Source organism: Hemicordylus capensis, chromosome 5 (genome assembly GCF_027244095.1).
Source record: "Hemicordylus capensis ecotype Gifberg chromosome 5, rHemCap1.1.pri, whole genome shotgun sequence".
NCBI lineage: Eukaryota > Metazoa > Chordata > Lepidosauria > Squamata > Cordylidae > Hemicordylus > Hemicordylus capensis.
Window position 1 is genome coordinate 83,991,227 of NC_069661.1, and position 20,975 is coordinate 84,012,201.

The following is a 20,975-nucleotide window of genomic DNA, read 5'->3' on the forward strand; positions in this document are numbered from 1 at the left end:
CCCAACTTCACATATATGCTGATGGGATCTGAGCTGCCCGTGACTGACCAGGATAGGGGATCGAAAATAAAAATGCTAATATTATAATGCCCTTATACAAAACGATGATGCAGCCACATCTGGAGTATAGTTTTGGTCACCATGTCTTAAGAAGGATATTGTAGAACTGGAAAAGGTGCAGAAGAAGGCAACCAAGATGATCAGCGCACAGGAGCATCTTCCTTATGAGGCTAGGCTACAACATCTAGGGCTCTTTATTTTGGATAGGAGGCAACTAAGGGGAGACATGATAGAAGTCTATAAAATTATGTATGGAGTGGAATTGTGGACGGAGAGAAATTTTTCTCCCTCTCACATAACACTACAACCAGGGGTCATCCCATGAACTGAAGGATGGGAAATTTAGGACCAACAAGAGGAAGTACTATTTCAAACAACACATAATTAATCTATGGAATTCTTTGCCATGAGATATGGTGATGGCCACTAGTTTGGATGATCAAAAGAGTGGGAGAACTGAGCCGCCCTGCCACTCTTAGGAAAGGCTCTAGCCTTTCTGCTACCCGCAGTGGCACAGCTAGGGTAGTGGTGGTCCATGCCCCCTCCTGCAGTGGCTTGTGAGCATGTACTCTGTCCCATCTCCAGTGGTGCATGCACCACCCCACCCTCAGTGACACAAGGTCTGCACACACCCCACTCACAGCCTGTGTGTACACTGATCACAGCTCCACACTCACCCACCCCACGTTCCAGCAGCACATGTTGCCCACACTCACTCCCAGCCACCTACTCAAACACTTCCTGCTCCCTCCAAACATTTCCTCCTTCCATCTGGGAGCAGGAGAAGGTGGTCAGCAGCGGGTAGCAGAGAAGGCTAGCAGGCAGGAGGGCAGAGAAGAAGGCAGAAGTGGTAAGGAGATGGGTAAATGGAGGTGGGTGGCAGCAGTGGATGGCAGTGCATGGTGATGGATGTCAAGTGGACAAGGGGAGGCAAGCAAGGGCCTCCAGGGGGTGGCAGGCTCCTTTCTCCTGGAACACCCTGGAAAACCAGTAGATCTACCCATGTTCCAGAGCCCATGTGCCTAAATCAGATGTCTTGCAGGCATTCAAAGTATATTTTGACCACATATGTTAATTTCAAATAATAAAATAATGAGAAGAAATTGGTTTTTCTTTTTCCCTGCATGCAAAGTTTGTGCAAAGTTGTTTGTGTAGGTGATGACCAAACATATGTTTGTACATGGGTAAATAAGGAAATTCCTTGCAACAGGTCAGCACATTCACTGGGCCTGTTACATCCCATTGGTTTTAATGGGATTTGGCTTGAATCAGGTGCAAATCCCACAGTTAAAAAATCAGAATTGATAAGAAAAAAATATGCAGTGATTCACAAACCAATTATACTAAAGAGCTTGGCAGAGGCACTGATTTTATCTTGTGGACTCCATCTGGGCTAAATTCCGGAATTTCATTTCTGTCCTGCCTATTTTGCACAGACTTCTGTGTTAGAAGTTACCAAAGGATAGCAAATTATGCCCTGCTATGTACTACTGTAAATGTTTAGCAAAGTGTGAAATATCAGGTTATCTAAGTGACAAAGTGTAAATTTGCAAAGATATATTCATTTCAGTGACAGAAACTGCAGCTCAAGTAGTAAATATCCCTCTTTGTCTCACAGTATGTTTTAAAGTATAATGAGTGTGAAAACACATGCGATTTCCTCATTGCATCTCTGTACAGTTGCACCTTTGTGGAGTTGTTTCTACTAAATGTGAAATGAGTATGTCCACAGTTAAACTAGACATCTTGTGGAATAATAACAACAGCAGCGGCAGCAACAATGGCATGCATCCAATGCAGCATTACATGTCCCTAACACTGTGCTATGAGGCTGCTGCACCCTTCAAAGGCAGCATATGGGTTGTGCAAAATGGATGATCATGCAAACAAATTTCCCCAAATGGGGAAATCTGCAGAAGCACTGCTTGTGAAATTGCCCATTTTACATAACCACCTAATGGCACAGCGAGGAAATGACTTGATTATCAAGCCAGAGGTTGCCAGTAAGAATCCCCACTGGTTTATTTCCCAGACTATGGGAAACACCTATATCGAGCAGCAGCGATATAGGAAGATGCTGAAAGGCATCATCTCATACTGCGCAGGAGGAGGCATAGGTAAACCTCTCCTGTATTCTACCAAAGACAACCACAGGGCTCTGTGGTCACCAAGAGTCAAAACCGACTCAACGGCAAACTTGACCTTTACAATAGCAATAATGGTTACAAATGTATATGGCACTCTAGAGTGGTCAAAGGACCTCACATACATTAATTAGCAATTCTTAAAATGGTCTGATAAGAAGTCCCTCGCTTTTATGATGGCCCCCTTAGTGACTGCTTTTAGAAGGCTTAGCACAATTGGGGGATAAAACTGGGAGTGAGTCAGGGGTTGCCCCCCCTGCCCCCCTATAGTTACGCCTCTGACTAGAGGCTTACAGGCTGATCATTCACATCCTCAACCCCTACATAGGTTAAGTTGCAAACCCATGCACACTTACAGTCCAGTAAAACCCACTGGGTGACATCCAGAGCAGTCATTTGGGATGCAGAAGAACTATATCCCTGAGCATGGAGGCTGCTTTTAAACCATTCAGAATGTTGCCGTGCAGCAAGGCATTTGTGGGGGGAGGAGCTATTTTTGCTGTTCTCCCCTGCCCTCATAAGTGCTCTTTGTGTTCCAGAAACATGTCTCCGAGGGCTGCATGATGTCAGCAATGCAACACAGTATGACTTAATTCATAGTAAATATGCATAGGATTACTCTGTTGCACTGGTTTGCTTCTATGGATTTAATTAAGCTGGCTTGAATAGGGACTATAAATTTTAGAAGTGAAATGTGTTTTACTACAATTAAAAATTAAATTATTTCTTATATATTCTTATGCACTAATCAAAACATATGCTTTTTCACACAAATCATAAATCAAATATACGATGCCATGAAACCAGGTATATGGATTGTGTGAGACAAGGAAATGTTTATAATCTTAAACCTGTATAAATTTAACTGCAGGTAAAAGAAAAATTCTACAAAGAGCAACAGTTTTCCCCAATATTGATTTACTGTCCTGCTCTCCAAACAATGTCGTATATATCAAATCCAGTGGTTTAAAGGAGTAAGCCACTGAATACATTTTTATAAAGCTACTAACATAATTTTGCAGTGCACGAACATGGTTGTTCAAAATATTTCAAATATATAAACAGAGAGATAGATAGATTAGACAGATAGATTAGACAGATAGATTAGATAGATAGATAGATAGATGTATTAATAGTAAAGGAGAAGCATAAGAAAGTGGTCCTAACCTTTTTGAGTGTGATTTCTATAGTCAGGTGTGAGGGCAACCAATAGTTAGAACTATAAAATATTAGAGCCTGGAAAGGGTCTTGCTCCAACTTTCTGCTCAGACCAACTTTCTGCTCCATGTAGGAAACTGCTACAGCATCCCTGTCAGATGTCCAACCTCCACCTGAGAACCTCTAAAGAAGGAAAGCCCACCACTGCATAAGGTAGAGTGTCCACTGCCTAGCAGCTCTCACAGTAGAAAATCTATTGCCTTGTAATTTCAACCGGTTGGTTTTAGTTCTGTTCCCAAGAGCAAAAGAGAACAAGTCTGCTCCTTCTTCTGTGCCTCAGCCCTTTGGCTATTTAAAGGTGGCTATCGTATTTGCCCTTCACCTTCTCCAGTTGCATCCTTATGTGTACACGCTGTGCCCCTCTCCCTGTACCAGAGTTGGATTAAGCAATTAGGGCAAAAACCTTATCCTAAGCATAGGAGCTTTGATCAAGAGATACTACCAGGAAATAAAATTGTAGCATGTGTATAGTTACGCATATAACTATCTATTAAAAAAATCAAAAATCTCTGTGGGAGACTTTCTTTCAGATGTACATAGCCTTCTTACACTTAGATCAAGTAGACAGCAATCTTGTATTTCATAGGAACATAGGAAGCTGCCTTATACAGAGTCAGACTGTATTATCTACACAGACTGGCAGTGGCTTTTACAAGGTTGCACACACAGGAGTCTCTCTCGGCCCTATCTTGGAGATGCCAGGGTGGAAACTGGGCATCTTCTGCATGCTAGCAGATTCTCTTCCCAGAGCGGCACCATCCCCTGAGGGGAATATCTTACAGTGCTCACACATGCCTCCCATTCAGATGCAGTCCATGGTGGACCCTGTTTAGCAAAGGGGACAATCCATGCTTCCTGCCACAAGACCAGATCTCCCTTCAGACCAGCTCTCTTCCCTTCCTGTTCTACATAATTCCACATAAGCAAAAGCTGTCTCCTTCAGAAAAGCTGAAGATCTACTTGGCTATTTTATGAGATTTTATAGACATGTGCATTGGAATTCTACATATGGAAAGCAAAGGAGCAGATTTGTTGTTTTCTCTGTATGCAAGAGGATCTCTGTTGTTTGGACATAGTCACAAAAGAAAGGCATACATATTTAGAAATGAGGGAGAGTGTGTATGTGGTATGCTTCCATGCAACAGTCCTATGTATCATGGATAATAATTCTTGGATTGAGGCATCTGGATTTTATTAGATTTGAAAAACACTGGAAAATCTATTTTTGCAGTTCTCTTTGAATTTAGCTAGTAAAAATGAAGGTGTTGAGATTTACATTAATAATTCAGATATTTAAGGGGATTAATTTGAGTGCTGTGTTTAAAATTGCATCATCATCATCATCATCATCATCAATAATAATAATAATAATAATAAATATTTATACCCCACTCATTCAATGCATTACTGCTCGGGATGGCTTATGAAATTAGATACAATATAGGGATAAAAAAATAATAATGTTAAAAAATTAAAAGACCAGACTAAAAACAAATTGTGAGGAACCTTTCACATTCTGGAAAAGAATTTTGTCTGGACCTAGACTATTTTGCTGCTATTATTATTATTATTATTATTATTATTATATCTCAGTAGTTCAGTTTTAAGTTTCCTGTTAGTTTAAGAGACAGCTGCCAAGCATATGAAATTTTCTTCATCCATTCATAAGGTATCAGAGTTGTATGATTGTTCAGTTAGAACTAGAGAACAGTGCAAAATAAATTTTGCTTAAGAAATTTTATCAAAATGTTTACTTCTGAAATTCCTGCTGGTGTTCTGACAGAGCAAGTTCTCCACATCTGCCTTAAATTTTGCTTTAGTTGAAATGTACTTGCAGCTTTCATGATAACATTGATCCCCCCCCCCCCTTTCCAATTTTCAAGTCAAATGTAAGTGCTTTGGTAAAGGCCAGGGATATTTCCCGAAAGACCCTTTTTTGTAAATATATTAACCTCTTTTTGATCTTGTTTGCTACAATTGTTTCTTCTAACTGCTGCTACTATTGCATGTTTTCTTTCAAGTTACATCTAATTCTTCCTAGATTAGTCACATGATTGATACTAGCTAATCAGGGATCATTAAGTGACGGTATAAACTCATAAACTCATACAAATCTCATGTGTATATGTGATCAAGATATTGACAAAATGGTAAATTAGGTCAATTGATGATGTCATTTCTTTCCTGGAATAGTTGTATAGGTTATTTCAGCCTGTAGAACATAAAGGAAAGAGTTGTGGTGTACCAACTCTGTGGAGTGGAATCAGGAATATTAATAGTTTAATGAAAGAGATATTGAGACTCTCCACACGAGCAATGTGGAGAGCTTGCAGGGCTTGTGCAGGGAGAGCAGGCTTGGCTCGCTCTCTAGGGATGTGCACGAACCTGTTTGGAAGCCCTTTTATGGGCCTCCAAACAGATTCGAACACTGGCTGGTTTGAATGTTCGGTGGGGGATGTAGGACTTTAAGGGTGGGGGAGGATGCACTTATCCCTCCTCCCACTTTCCCCCCAACTGGTGCTAGATTCCTATAAAAGCTTTCAGGGCCACCCCTTCCCATCTTTGGTTGGAAGTGGCTGGAAGTACTGGGCATGCATGAACACTTTGGGCACGTGACTGCAATGTGCATGAGTGCCTGATGTGCGCATGCATGCCTGGTGAAGGGGAAGGGGCAGCAGGGAGGTATGTTGGCACCCCGAAAGCTTTTACAGGAATCTAGCACAGGTGGGGGGGAAAGCATGGGCAGAGGGTAAATGCATCCTCCCCCAGCCTTAAAGTCCTACCCCCCAACCCTTTGAACCACCCTGCCTGGTTCTGTCCACATCCCTACCACTCTCCCTACACACAAGTATTCTGCCCTCCCATGAAAACCGGCTCCGTCACGGAGCTGGTTGGGGCGGTGGGGATCGGGGGCTTCCCAGCCAGCAGAAGTCCCAGGATGCCCTGCATGAGTAAGCGGGGCATGCTGGGGAGCCCCCTGTGCTGGGAGGCTTGTTGGAGCCTCCCGGTCAGGAGTCTCCTCATGAGTCGCCAGGGCGTGGAGCCACGCCATGACAACTCATGATCAAGGAAATGGGGTTAGCAGAGTACCCGCTTGGCTAACCTTGTTTAACGGGGGGGTGGGGTAGTGAGGTTTGCTTCCAGGAGCCACGCGACTCCCATTACAGCACACAACCGCCGGAAGGCGGGCTGTGCTCCCTTAGCCCGTTTTCCAGTAGTCGTGAGAACAGCCTCATTATGTACAGACAGGCAAGTGCAGACTGCTTTTCCATGCTCTTTCTGCTGTCTGTTTGCTCTGCTGGCTGTTTGTTAGCCCCTCCGGACTAGAATACAAGTAACTAAAGACCCATTCAAAAGCTGGCCTAGATCAAGGAATGGGTTAACCAAAATCACCACACAGCCAATCAGGGATCATGCAGTGAACAAGATTACATCAGGATACCAATTACTTTTGATTAAGTGACAATATCACTCAGGAAGTTAATTCAGAGTGCTAAGCTTTCAAAATCAGCAAAGTCACTTATAGGACACGCTTTAAATGCTGCAAAAAAAATTTTTTTCACAAAAATTGTAAGTACTTTCAGCTCAACTTTTTAACAGAGAATTCACACAGCACAATTTTAGATTTGTCATTTAAAAAGCAAAACAACTATTTTAAGTCTGTATCCCGCTAGCAAATTCTTGTTTGCCAAAAGCTGCTGCAAATATTGCTTTCATTTCCCAGCAAAACTTAAAAACAGATTAAGAGAGCAACTGACAAGCCAAACAGTCCATTAACTCCATAGCAAAGTCAAGAGTGGAAATCATCCTAGTATTACCCCCTAAAATGATTAATTATGCTCATAAATATGTCTAAATAAACAATCCAAAGTATACGTTTTGCTTCATCATAGCTACTCCCAGACAAGCCTGTGATTCTGAACTTCTAGACAAAAGCATTGGGCATGCATTTAGTACTAATCATATTGGTTTGAAAATCATGAAAACATTATTTTAGAGTGAAGTAGGAGTAGCAGTCCTTGTCTTTAAGGCAATTGCTGTATAATTGACCAGCTTTAGCATTTAATTTCTCAAGCCTTTAGGAAGTTAATTTTGAACATCAAAGAGGTACCTGTGGAAGAAACTGTTCCAGACTAGTGAGTAAACAAATTAGAGTTAATAGGGTCATTAGCTTTTGTAGTAAAAATTTAAAACTCGGTATTCTTCACAATGGCATGAAAAATATCAGTGTTTTATAATCTCTTAAATTATAATTAGAAGAAGAAGTTGACTACTGAAGCTCTGAATCCAATTGGCAAATAATATGTTGCACACTCTAGTTCAAATATCAGTAACCTTTTGATGGGCCAAAAGACCAACTACACTGAGAAGATCTTTCATGGGCCACTCAGATTTTTAATTTTAGAGTCCAAATAGTTGCAGTAAAATTCTGATTGGGAAGGGGAGAGATTAACTTCAAATGACCTCTTTAATGTGTAAAAGATATTAAAATAACTTTAGCTTACAAAACATATAAGCTAAAACAAAGCACCAAGGGTGGTGTATTACACCAAAACGTTTGTTTGGTTTTGTTTTAGCTTATGGACCGGGTCTCACGATCCGTGAGACCAGGTTTAGGGCACTGAGTGGGAAGAGCAGCCTAAGCCCGCTCTTCCCGCTCATGAATGGGGAGGGAGCCCTGGGCAGCCAGATCGGCCGCCCACACAATGGCTGGCTCCAAGATGGAGCTGGCAGGGGCTGGGGAGCTCAGGGGCCGTGAGGGCATACTGGGTATGCGCAGGGCATATTGGGGAGACACCCGAGCCGGGAGGCTGCTTTTAAGCCTTCCGGCTGGGGGTCTACTTGCGAGTAGCCACGGCGCGGAGCCGTGCCGCGGCTACTCACAAGCAGATAGCCCGGGTTTGCAGAGCGCTTGCTCCACAAACCTGGGCTAATGGGCGGGCAACAGGAGCGGGTTAGCCGCTCCAGAACCACCGGGCTCGGCTGTGAGCCTGGTGGTTCTTACGATCACAAAAATCGGGCTAGGATTTTCCTAGCCCGATTTTTGTGATCGTAAGAATATCCCCTATATGTTTTGTGGAAACATCTGTAAGTTATTTTAATATATTTCTTCACATATATATTAAAGAGGTCATTTGCAGTTTGTCTTAAATGCATAAACTGCATTTATGTCACAGAAAATGTGATTTGGAATTTATATTGAGGCCCGGTGAGTGGGGGGAAAGGCTGGTTGAACTCATTTCCCCCAAACGAGCATTTTTCTGTTTCTGGGAGCACCGACCATGCTCCCAATCTACATCTGAGCCAGGTTTAACAGCTGGGCTAGGTACTGTCTACGTGCAGCCGAACATAGGCTGGGCTTCCCCAGCTTGAGCAACAGTCTCATTAAATTTCACTGTAATTTACTGTGAAGACTGGGCAAATTGCTATTTTCTGATCACATCTTTTAATTTGCAAATTCTACTGTTATCTATTTATAGTGTCAATGAATAAAGCAAAGTTGTTAAAGCACATCCCAAGTCAAAGTTGTGTCAAGGTGACAGGGGTCAACAAATATTTTCTTATTTATTAGCCAGCTTCTATTTGTGCTTGCCACAAACTTGTCCTTGCTTCTCCTCCACCCAAGTCTTCTAGCATACAGATAGCTTTGGGGTAAGGTGGGGGCTTATCTCATTTGCTGTGAGGTATGAAGAAGGTAAGAAACAGTATGAATGTTTCATACCATTTCTTATCTTATCCAAACCTCAGAGCATGTGAGATAAAACCCTTCATCTTTATCAAACTGTCTGCACTTCTCAGAGTGCTTGTGGGAACATCTCCTGATGTTCCTTATCTTTTGCAAAGAGCAGTACAAATGGGGGCAGGGAACCCTGCTTCTCCTTTGAGTTCTCTGGCACATGTAGAGGGCCTAAGGGAGCATCAGGGTCTTATCTCTCTTACACTAAAGTTTAGAGAAGATGATAAAGAATGTAACACATTCTTGTTGCCTTGTGAGATTCTAGTTTTGCCTTCTCCAAACTAAAGCACAGGTGAGCGGATGTGAGGTACAGGACATCCTTCTCACCAGAGGGCAGGGGTACTGTGTTAAGATGACCAAAGCTGCTTCAATAGTATGTAGTGGAAAACGTCTAACTGCTCTACTGAAATCTTATTATGTAAATAAGAATTTAAATAAGAATGGTAAGACATTAGCTTTTTCTAGTTTTTTTCATGCATACTTTGTTTTCTTCACATGTGTATCTTATTGTTCAGAAGGTGTACCCTTTTTCCACAATATCCATTGAGTTGACCTTGGTATGTAGCAAAGTGTGGTCATGGGATTGCTTCACTATGCACTCCAACTTGCAAAGCACTTGTATAGTACCACATTTGGCAGCTTTGCAGCATCTCAATAAATGTGAGTGGAATGATGTCTTGCAGAAATTTTGTAATGTGTTCAATGTGCAAAGGTATGCTATTTCTTCTTAGGCCAGACTCTACATGTATCCAGTTATACATCCTCTTTGTGTCTGTCATAATATTGAACAAAAATGGTAGGACTCAAGTTTGAACAAGTTTGGCCATTACACAGTTCAGTTGCCATATTCTCACACACAATGGCTGACATGCCATGCCGTGGAATGTCAGCACTGAGTACATTCCAGGGTTGCTGCATGATGGTGTAGCATGACAGAGCAGTGGCAACGTGACTTAAAACAGCTTCCAGGCAATTCTGCAGTGCCACTTCCACAATGGAAGCGGCACTGCACAACTGCCTGGAAGCTGTTTTAAATAATCCTGCAGCTGCCCTGTCATGTGGGGCATTTTACATTGTGTCATAGCCTCAGCAGGTCCTCAATGCTGACATTCCTCTGTGTGGAATGTTGGCCACTGATTGCTACAATGCTTTGTGAGGAAATTGATCCATCCTGAAATCAAGTGAAAACACAAAAAGTTTTTTTTTTAAAGACTAAAGTTGCAATCTTATGCAGAATTTCCAAGAAGGAAGCCTACTGAATATAGTGGGGCTTACTTCCAAGTAAAGTCGGGATTAGGCAGCATGATGCAGTTTCTGTGGATGCAATGTGACATAAAATGAGTTCAAGGGGGACCTCTCTTTCACAACTATAGCTGAGGGAAGAGATGATTGGAGAGGCTGGGACGAGAGGGGAAGGAATGCTGGGTCATCTGCTGGTCCACAGAGCATGTCAGTTGTGGGATGAGGAGAGAAGCAAAGTGCTTTTAGGCAAGAAGTGGTAACAGGGCTTATAGATATGCTTCCCTTCCACCTACCATGAGTAATGACAGCCCAGGCCTATGCAAGTTGCTCTTTATCAGAGTTCAGCAAGGAATTTTGCTCAAATAGTCTTTGAACGGGAAGTGTTTGCATTCTTTGGGATGTCCTTGGTGTTGTAATTTGTGATTGTTTAGCAAAGCATCAAGAGTAAGCTGTGCACTCCAGTTATGAAGTAGAGCAGAGCCTTATTGTTGCAGTTAGTCAAGAAGAAGCATGGAGTGAGAGATGCTCCAATCTGCTCTCCAAGGAGAAAGGAAGTAGGACTGACTCACTAGAAATACCTGAGGAATCAAGGCAGGGGTCATAGAATAGAGGCAAAGCAGGGACAGGTTAAGGGACCCTCACTAACTACCTCTACTCCCAATGCCCCTAGTGGTCATTAGGATAGTTGGTGCAAAAGGTCAATGCACTGGAACTCCATGTCCAGCACTTAGTTCGCATGAGCACAGTGATTCAGTTTAATTGACAGGAACAGGTTTGATTATCTTGATTCACTTGGCTTAAGTATTATTTATTTGTTTGTTTGTTTATTAAATTTTTATACCACCCCATCCAAAAGGCTCTGGGCGTTGCACAGGGACAAAACGAAACCTGCAATTCCATCATTTAAAAACAATCAATACAAAACCAAATAAACAGTTTAAATCCATTAAACAACTAAAAATATTCAAAAACAAATTTAAAACCCTGAAAGGCCAGAACAAAAAAACTAGGTTTTGAGGGCTCTCTTGAAGGCCAGGAATGAACCCAGGCTATGGATTTCTGCCAGGAACACATTCCACAGACCAGGAGCAGCTACAAAGAAGGTTTGGTTCCAAGTCACCACCAGTCATATCAGTGGTAACTGGAAGTGGACCTCCACAGATGACTTTGTTGTGCAGTTGGGATCATTCAAAGGAAGGTGCTCTCTAAGGTAACCCAAGCCTAGGCTGTTGAGGGCTTTAAAGGTAATAACCAGCACTTTGGAGTTTGCCTGGAAACCAGGGGCGTAGCTAGGGAAGAGGTGGCCAGTGTTCACCCCTATTTCCAGTGGCCCCTCAGAGTGAGGAAGGTAATGAAGAAAATAGGGAGGGGTGGAGCTGTGGGACCCTCAGGAGCTCGGGGGCCCGGGTTCTTTGAACCCATTCACTCAATTATAGATACACCCCTGCCAGAAACATATTGGCAGCCAATGCAACTGTTTAAGTACAGGCATTATATGGTCTCTCCAGGATACCCCAGAGACCAATCTGTCTGCTGCATTTTCAACTAACTGAAGTTTCCAAACTATGTACAAAGGCAGCCTACCCGTAGAGCACAATAGTCAAGCCTGGAGGTTGGCAGCTGATGCACCACTGTTTTGAGGTCATTCTCTTCAAGGAATGGATGCCGCTGTTGAATCAGCTGAAACTGATGGAAGGTGCTCCTGGCCATAGCCTCCACCTGAGATACCAGGGTGAGGCCTGGGTTCAAGAGTGCTCCCTAGCTGCGTACCTGTTCCTTCCAGGGGAGTGTGACCCCATCCAGGACAGGAAGATCTAACTGATCCCTTACAATGAGCACCTCCATCTTGCTTGGATTTAGTTTCAATGTGTTATCCCTCATCCAGCCCATTACTGCCTGTAGGCAGGCATTTAGAGAATGAATGCCATTTCATGATGATGATGATGATGATGATGATGATTGATGATGATGACGATAAGGGAAAATAGATTTGGGTGTCATAAGCATACTGATAACACCCTGCACCAAATCTCCTGATGACCTCCCAGTGGTGGTCCCAAACCCCTCAGCAGTTTCATGTAGATATTAAAAGGCATTGGTGACAGAATGGAGCCTTGAGGGACACCATGTAGCAACTCCTATTTTGATGAGCTACTGCCACACTACACCTTCTGGAATCTACCTGAGAGATAGGTGTAGCACTACTGCAAAGCAGTGCCTCCTATGCCCAGCTCCCCCAGGCAATACAGAAGGATACCATGGTTGATAGTACTGAATGTGGCTGAGAGATCCAGAGAACCAGCAGAGTCACACTCCCTCTGTCGATTCCCCGGTAAAGGTCATCTATCAGGCCGACCTCCTCCAAGAGAGGAGAGCTGGTCTAGAAGAGGGGAGCCAGTCTTGTGGGAGCAAGCATGACTTGTCCTTTTAGCTAAGCAGGGTCTACCCTGGTTGCATTTGAATGGGAGGCCACATGCTAGCAGTGTAAGATATTCCCCTAAGGGGATGGAGTTGCTCTGGCAAGAGCATCTAGGCTCCAAGTTCCCTCCCTGGCATCTCCGATAGGGCTGAGAGAGATTCCCGCCTGCAACCTTGGAGAAGCCACTGCCAGTCTGTGGAGACAATACTGAGCTAGATAGATAGACCAATGGTCTGACTCAGTATATGGCAGTTTCCTATGTTCCTATGACCAAGGCTGTATAGCCAGCACTAAAGCCAGTTTGAAATGAGTCTAGAAAATCAGTTTCCTCCAAAACCACGTGGAGCTGGTCGGCCACCTCTCTCTCAATCTCATTGCCAAACCATGGGAGAGTGGCCTGTAACTATCCATCACTAAGGGATCCAGGGAAGGCTCAAATAAGGGGACACCCTACCCTCCCTCAGCAATGTTTGTGGTTGTCACAACTCTGGCAGATGAACCAGTGTGACATGGAAAGGATAACAGGGCCAGGAAGCATGGAATAGGCACAATTGTTCTTCCGTAACTGGATTTGGAGGATAGTGGGTCACTTGGAGGGAGGGAGGGTTGGCCCTCCCATGGAATTCCAGTCTAGCAGGGATGGGCTGCCAGATAGTAAAATATTTCCACAACTCTTTTCTTAATGCCTGTACACAACCACCCTCCCCTCCCCACACCTGCTCCTGTGGAGGAGAGAGTCCCCTCAAGGAGGGAGAAAAAAAGAAGAAAGAAACTGGCTTCAACTGACCTTAACATAACAAAGCAACAAGATTTTGCCCTGGACCAGATTGGCATGTGCAGGCCAGATAGCTATCCCTCAACAGGGGGCTGGTGGAGTCAGTCACTTCAGTGACCCCTGCTACTTCTACAGAGCTTTGGTGTTGGTTACACTTGTTTAATAAAGTTGTGGCCAGTTTTAAATCCATATCCTGGTGTCCTTCTCCTTTCTTGTCCCTCTGCAATATAGAAAATGACAAATCAAAGGAAACATTACATAGCAGAAAATTAAATATGGTTGCGAAAGTGCCAAAGAAGGATTTCGTTGGATATTTAGAGTGGAAAACTGCAGATGGACAAACACATTTAGTGGTAAACCACCTCCTCACTGTGAAAACTTATTGTACCAGCAGGATGTAGGGAGTGAGCTCTAAACTGCATTGCCTTGAAAACCTGAGAGCAGCAGGTTTTAAAAGAATTGATCTCTGAGCTGTATTTGTTGTTCCAAACCTGAGTCTCATCAGTCATTATCTGAAGGAGTGAAGATGTTTTAAAAATATTAACTCCTATCACAATATATTATCAAACTTTTTTTAACCCAACAATAATATTTTTTCTTTCATTCACTGCCATAAATCATATCGCTCTTGGAATGTTAAACCTTGCTCAGTGAAGTCATTTTTATTCTCCTTTCCCTCAGTAGCATAACGCTTTTCTTTGCTTCAGCTGTTCTTCTGGCAATAAAAAAACACAATTTACAAGTCACTTCTGTCTACAATGTGGCTTACATATTGATGATGCTTTGCAAGATTCTTATTCCATCAAAGGAAACATTTTATACTAGGCCAGCTAGTTCTATAGTTTTTGGCAAATTAGTTCCAGTAGCTTCTTTTTGTTATGTGCTGCTAGATAAGCTATATTATGCTGTTTCCATTGTCGATGAAATGAATGTGCAGAGAGTTAAAATAACTTCCTAATGCCAAATTTGACTATAGAGGGAAATGAGGGAGACAACTGCTTCAATAAGTAGCTGCATAGACACTGAAGAAAAGTCAAAGGCATCAATCGTGCCCTATCCCATTCGATTCCTAAAGGTTGGCATGTACTCAACCATAGCACTGCTAGTTGAAACAACATTGTTTACCCACGTTTTAAGCTAGAGTTCACAGTGGTGCTAGACTGCTTGTGTTATGCTTATCCTTCACACAATAAACATATAAGCCCCCACAAAAAAAATTTCAAGATCACGGGAAAACAGACAAAAATATTCAAAGTTTGGACTGTGCTTGCTAGCCAGGATATATGGGCAGAAGGGCAATAGCTTGTTTTGCCTTGCCATTCCTGCCTGATACTACTACTGCTACTACTACTACTGATACTACTACTGATACTACTACTACTACTACTACTACTGATACTACTACTACTACCACTACTACTACTACTAGTAGTAATAATAATAATTATTATTATTATATATTTTATATCACTCTTCAACCAAAGTTCTCAAAGTGGTTTACATAGAAAATTAAATGATACATAATTTATTATTATTATTATTATTACATTTATATCTCACTCTTCCTCCAAGGAGCCCAGAGCAGTGTACTACATACTTGAGTTTCTCTTTCACAACAACCCTGTGAAGTAGGTTAGGCTGAGAGAGAAGTGACTGGCCCAGAGTCACCCAGCTAGTTTCATGGCTGAATGGGGATTTGAACTCAGGTCTCCCTGGTCCTAGTCCACCACTCTAACCACTACACCACACTGGCTCTTCTGTCCCCTGTCTCCAAAGAGCTTACAATCTAAAAAGAAACATAGGGCATATACAAGCAACAACCACTGGAGGGATGTTGTGCTGGGTTTGGATAGGGCCAGTTGCTCTCCCCCTGCTAAATTTAAGAGACTCATCACTTTAAAAGGTGTCTCTTTGCTCAGCAGGGGTAACTAATGATCCTAATGTTCATTTCCAGGATATTATAAACTGTTGAAGTCTCAACAGAGGTTCTCTAGTACTGTCCATTTTTCCATTCTTCTTTTTTCAGCTGATAACTTCAACATAGCATGATTCAATTGCCCACAGTCACAGACTCAGCTGCTAGATTCACACAGTCATCATGGTTTCCAGTCGTTTTAGGCCCTTTTTTCTACCTTCAATTTAGAAGTCGGATCGGCCCATATAGAAAAAAGTATTTCTTACAGAAAATGATATTTTAGCATAGATGCAATTGGGCAGCCGTGTGCCCCATTCTGAAACAAAGTAACAGGCAAGGGAAGAGTTCTTGTCTTTGGGAAGTTTGGTTCCCTCTCCAGATGATGGATTAGCATCCATAGCTTTAGTGGACTGCACTCTGTCAATAGAAGCTCCTTCCATGAATTGAAGGAAAATTCCTGCAAGCAACTCAGAGCTCAGTCATCCTGTTAAAAGATGGAACTTTTTGCTGATGGGGGCCCCTATGCCAAACATGTGAAAACTGTCCAATTGCTTCACTTGCTTCACTTGCTTCAGAATTTTCTTTTTATGCCCTCAAAATTCCATACATCCTGAAAGCTCATAGGGCTATTTTGTGGGCTTAAAACACTTTTTTTCTTTTAATTTTCAAAAATATATACTTCTGCATACCTACAAGGATGTGGACATCACTAGATTACTTTTGGGTGGTTCTGGTTTTCTTTCTGGCTGATAGACATTCAATACCTAGGTTCACTATTAGAGGGAGCTGTATACTGTCAGGATTCTCAATCCCTGATTAGACCTCCCTTCCAGCCGCAGATGAGGTCCAGCTCCCAGCAGCAGTCTCTGCTGCAGCCACCCAAAACACAGGCAATGTCTGCTGGGAAAAATCAACGTGACCCCAAAACCACAGCCAGTACCCAGCTGGGTGCTCAGGTTGATAGGGCAACCCAGTGTGGTACAGATGGGTCTGGGAAATCCTTGTGAGAGTTAAGGCAATATGGATGGGACTGAGGAGTGGATGGCTGGCCCTGAGATACTCAAGGGAAGTGAGCCCACAATGTGGAGAAAAGGGGTGACTTAGAACATCCCAAGGCCCCTGCTACCAATGTTCCCTCTAAGGCATGCACATGAGTGTGCACTCACACGGTTTTGCATGTCCGCTCATTTAATTTTAGATCCCGCTCAGGTGGAATCAGGAAGGCCCCAATCTGAATGCATGTGTGCACGGACTGCCTTGATACTGCTGCCCAGAACAAAACTCATTCCACACACAAATGAAAAGAAAAAAAATTAGAGAGAACACTGCCTGCTACTGAAAGCTCTCAGGAGAAAATAAGGAGAAAAAAGAAGGGAAACTAAGGCTGGTGCTGGCCTCCCACATTTATCTGTACGATATATGTTATTTCCCCCACCTTCAGCTAGGAAGAGGGGAATATTAGTTGCTTCAAGTCTGTCCTTCAGCTGGCAAGCACAGCTTGTATTGCATTGGTTTTATGAACAGTGCTGTTTAGTGACTTGATATGCCTACTGTCCTTAAGGAAGGTCACTCAGTGAAACAACTGATACCTCAAATTTAGTAGTTGCAAACAGATCTGAGATTTGACATAGTGCTGAGTACTTTGAGTTGGTGCAAAAACAGCAGTAGCATACAGTTATAGCTATGGAAGTCCAAACATTGTGTTTAGGAATTGTTCACATTCTTCCTTCAACAGATTAATGACCTGGCTTATAGACTATTTCAGCCCATGAGAAATTTCTGTCACTGCTTTGCCATTAGACAAGTCAGTGCATCTGTATCTCAAGAAAGATTCAGAAGATACAGACATTTAAGAATGTGAACAACTTTGATTGTACAGGTGAATTCCATTATCCACAGAGGTTCTGTTCTCCACTCCAACCATGGATAACAGAACCACGGATAATGGGCCATTAAGTCAGTGGGAATGTGGGCGGGGGGGTTAGGTTTCCGAGGCAACAAAAAAATGCAAAGGAGTGGAAATAATGGAAATAAAGTGCCCTACCATATTTCACAGGTCTGCAGCTGTCCCACAATGCCCCCCCCCAGTAAAAAAATCTGTCATTTTCCCCGATTTTTCATGGAATTAAAAAAGAATGAACCACAAAATGGCTCATTTCTTTAAAACAGTGGCTGGAAATGACCTTGTAGGTCATTTCCGGCCCTCACAAAATGACAGATATGAAGAAAAAAATTCCCCACATATGCTGAGGTCAGGTGTCAATTACCAGACAGTGGATGTGCGGAGCTGTGGATATCAGGCCCACAAATTGTGAGTTCCACCTGTATAAGAATATGAGAAGTGTCCTGGTTTAAACCAAATACATACCTAGTCCAGAGTTCTGTTTCCCACAGTGGCCAACCAGATGCCCTAGGAAGCCCACAAATAGTGATTAATGCACACTCCTCTTGCTGTTGCTTACTTGAAACTGGTCTTCAGAAGCATGAACACCATGCCTCTGGAGGTAGCTTGTAGCCATTATTAGCCGCTTAATAATGTATTGCCCCCTTAAATGCCTGCCTACAGGCAGTAATGGGCTGGATGAGGGATTAAAAAATGTAGCTGAATCCAAGCAAGATGAAGGTTCTCATTGTTGGAGGTAGTAATCTGCAAGACGGGTTAGAATTGTCTGTTCTGGACAGGGTTATACTCCCCCAGAAAGAACAGGTTAGTAGCTTGGGAGTGCTTTTGGATCTGGGTCTCACCCTGGTGTCTCAGGTTGAGACTGTGACCAGGAATGTTTTTTTACCGGCTGCAATTGATTCTACAACTTTGCCCATTCCTTGCAGAGAATGACCTGAAAACAGTGGTGCACCAACTGGTAACTTCCAGGTTGGACTACTGCAATGTGCTCTATGCCTTTGTGCGTAGTTCAGAAACTTCAGTTAGTTCAAAATGCAGCAGCCTGATTGGTCTCCAGGGTACCCCGGAGAGACCACATTATGCCTGTTCTTAAACAGTTGCACTGGCTGCCGATATGTTTCCGTGCAAACTAGAAAGTGTTGGTTGTTACCTTTAAAGTCCTAAATGGCTTTGGTCTAGGTTACCTCAGAGAGCATCTTTATCTACAAGAGTCCCATCACTCATTTAGATAATCAGGAATGATCTGTCTTTCAGTGCCACCTGCCTCATCTGGAGGCAACATGAGATTGAGCCTTCTCAGTTGTGGAACGTGCTCCCCGTAGATATAGCCTTCAGGAGAGCCTTAAAGACCCATCTCTTCAGACTGGCTTTTAATGATATCTAGTTTTAACCTTAATTTTAATGAGATTTATTCTGGTTGAAATGTTTTTTAATTTTAATTTTGTTAATTTTATTTTAATGTAAACCACGCTGAGCCATTTCAAGAAGGGTGGTATATAAATTGGATGGATGGATGGATGGGTACGTGGGTGGATGAATGGATGGCTAGAGAGCTTGTGCTTAGTGGCTATTGATAGACTTGTCCTCCATGACTTTGTCTGATCTCCTTTATCTGGTTTATCTGATCTCTCCTAGCCTTTCATAGCATTCGTCTCCTCAAATAAATACTGTATTTGTGGCAGTGCTTGGGTGGATCTCCAGAGTATGACAGCAGGCTTGCTGGCATGCTCTCATGAACATTGTACTGGGTGCAGCATCCACACTTGCAATGACATCTGAACAGTGTTTCTGTCTCCCTGATGTACTGAGAACAGTCACCTGGGAGGGGGGTCATTGGAGAGGTTGTTTTCTTCAGGGCTATTGCAATTGCAAGATAATTGTCACATTCTTAAAATATATTCTACCCCAAATCTCATTTTTAAGCCTCAAGTGTCTAGCTCCTAGCTCACATCTATTACTACTTGTCTTCTAGATCTGTTATCATCTTTATAGCTTAGGCTGACTGATTTCCAGCCTGTCAACATACTTAATGAACTGTGGTGCCCAAATGTAAAGATCGTTCTTGAAAGAACAACAGGGCAGCCCTATTGCTGCCCAGGATACCATTCAGTCTGGACTGAATTGTCCCCTTTAAAGCCATTGATGGCAAAGTCAAAAGAAGAAAAGAAGGGTGGATAAAAAGAAAGCAACATACTGCTTCTCCAAGAATTTTGCAGCTATTGCATCTTATTGAATAATGTTCATGGTTTTCTGCTGCTCTCTCAAGTTGACAGCTGAGTGCACAACAAAGGTTACATTTACATTGTACTCAGGCTAAATCTTTTGAAAATTCAGTTCCTTATGACCCAGGATCCCTCCCCGCCTCCACCAGATTTTACCTGAATTAGCCTTGCAGTATATAAAGCATCAATCATCATTAATTATGTGTTCAATTGATATCTGCACTTTCTTGCACTTTAATCCTCATTAGCATGTATGAAAGAAAATATCCCAGAGGGTATACAGCATGTGTTCCTGTGTTTTACTCATGCCTCTCTGGAGTCCTTAGCTGATCAGAAAAATAGCTTCTTCAATAGCAAGCATATGCCACCAGGGCCTTTTATCTGGATGCTTCAGATTAAATCAAAAGGCACAATCTGAGCAGCCATGGGCCAAAAGAAAAATCCATCTCTTTACATCTGTGACTGTAGTGATGTATTGCTTGAATATCTTCCACGGCACTCAAATTGTGTCCTGTAGGACTAATTGTGAATTATATCTTTCTGTGCTTGTTCAACTGCACTAGCTTTCTTATTCCAAGAGGCTATTTTTGGCATTTCTTCATGCAAGAGCCATGACAGCATGTCAGCTCCCTAGACTGAGCAACAGTGTCTTCTCCCTTAACAATGTATTGCTTAGCTCCAGTGTTTATGTGGCCCAAAAGAAGGCAAGACTCACACACATCATGCATCACTTGATCACCTCTTCAGTTTGCAATCATGGTTGATTTTGATAATTTGATATGCTGCTTGGTACAAGGGGAAGAAAATGTTATTATGTGAAGTCTAATGGGGAAATGGTTAAAAAGCTATATATCCTTTTTCCATGGACATTTTCAGCAGTTTAAACATAAAGCTCTCTCCCACACAAGCCATGATATCCATACTTTTAGTTCAAAAGCAGTTCATGACAGCTGTTTGGAATATTCTTTACATGAAGCAGATATAGCACTCAATCTCAATTAAAACTGGAGGCAGGAGAGATGAAATAATTTGCCTTCAATATGAAGCCACTGAATCCCTGAATTCACGGATGCAGAGGGGCTCCATTTCATTATGCCTATGCTGTCAGAATTAAGTTACTGGGGGGTGTCATGAATAAGCAGCAGTCGGATCAGCTTATGGCCCCTCATTAATGCACAGGGAGAACCTGAGTTTAGTTGTCCAGCACTAGCATTGATTTTGATTTTATGTCAATAGGTGTCCTGTGAATTTTGCAGTGATGCACTTTGAAGATGAATATATTTTCTCCCTAGGAAAAAATGAGAAAATGCTTTTATTTTGCAGCAATGCACAGCTATGAA

At 42.5% G+C, this 20,975-nt stretch overlaps 1 protein-coding gene across 21 annotated transcripts in view; it reads left to right on the forward strand.

Annotated features, from left to right (window-relative positions):
• The window catches only part of TENM3 (teneurin transmembrane protein 3), a 2,371,016-nt gene that overhangs the window by 1,035,251 nt on the left and 1,314,790 nt on the right, over positions 1–20,975 (forward strand). For 20 of the 21 annotated variants that reach the window (XM_053252610.1, XM_053252608.1, XM_053252605.1 and 17 more), the window contains one exon: positions 3,496–3,575. The exons of the other annotated variant lie outside the window; for it this stretch is intronic. The gene's annotated coding sequence lies outside the window, so the exon portion shown is untranslated. The remainder of the gene's footprint in view (positions 1–3,495; positions 3,576–20,975) is intronic. 21 annotated transcript variants of the gene reach the window in all.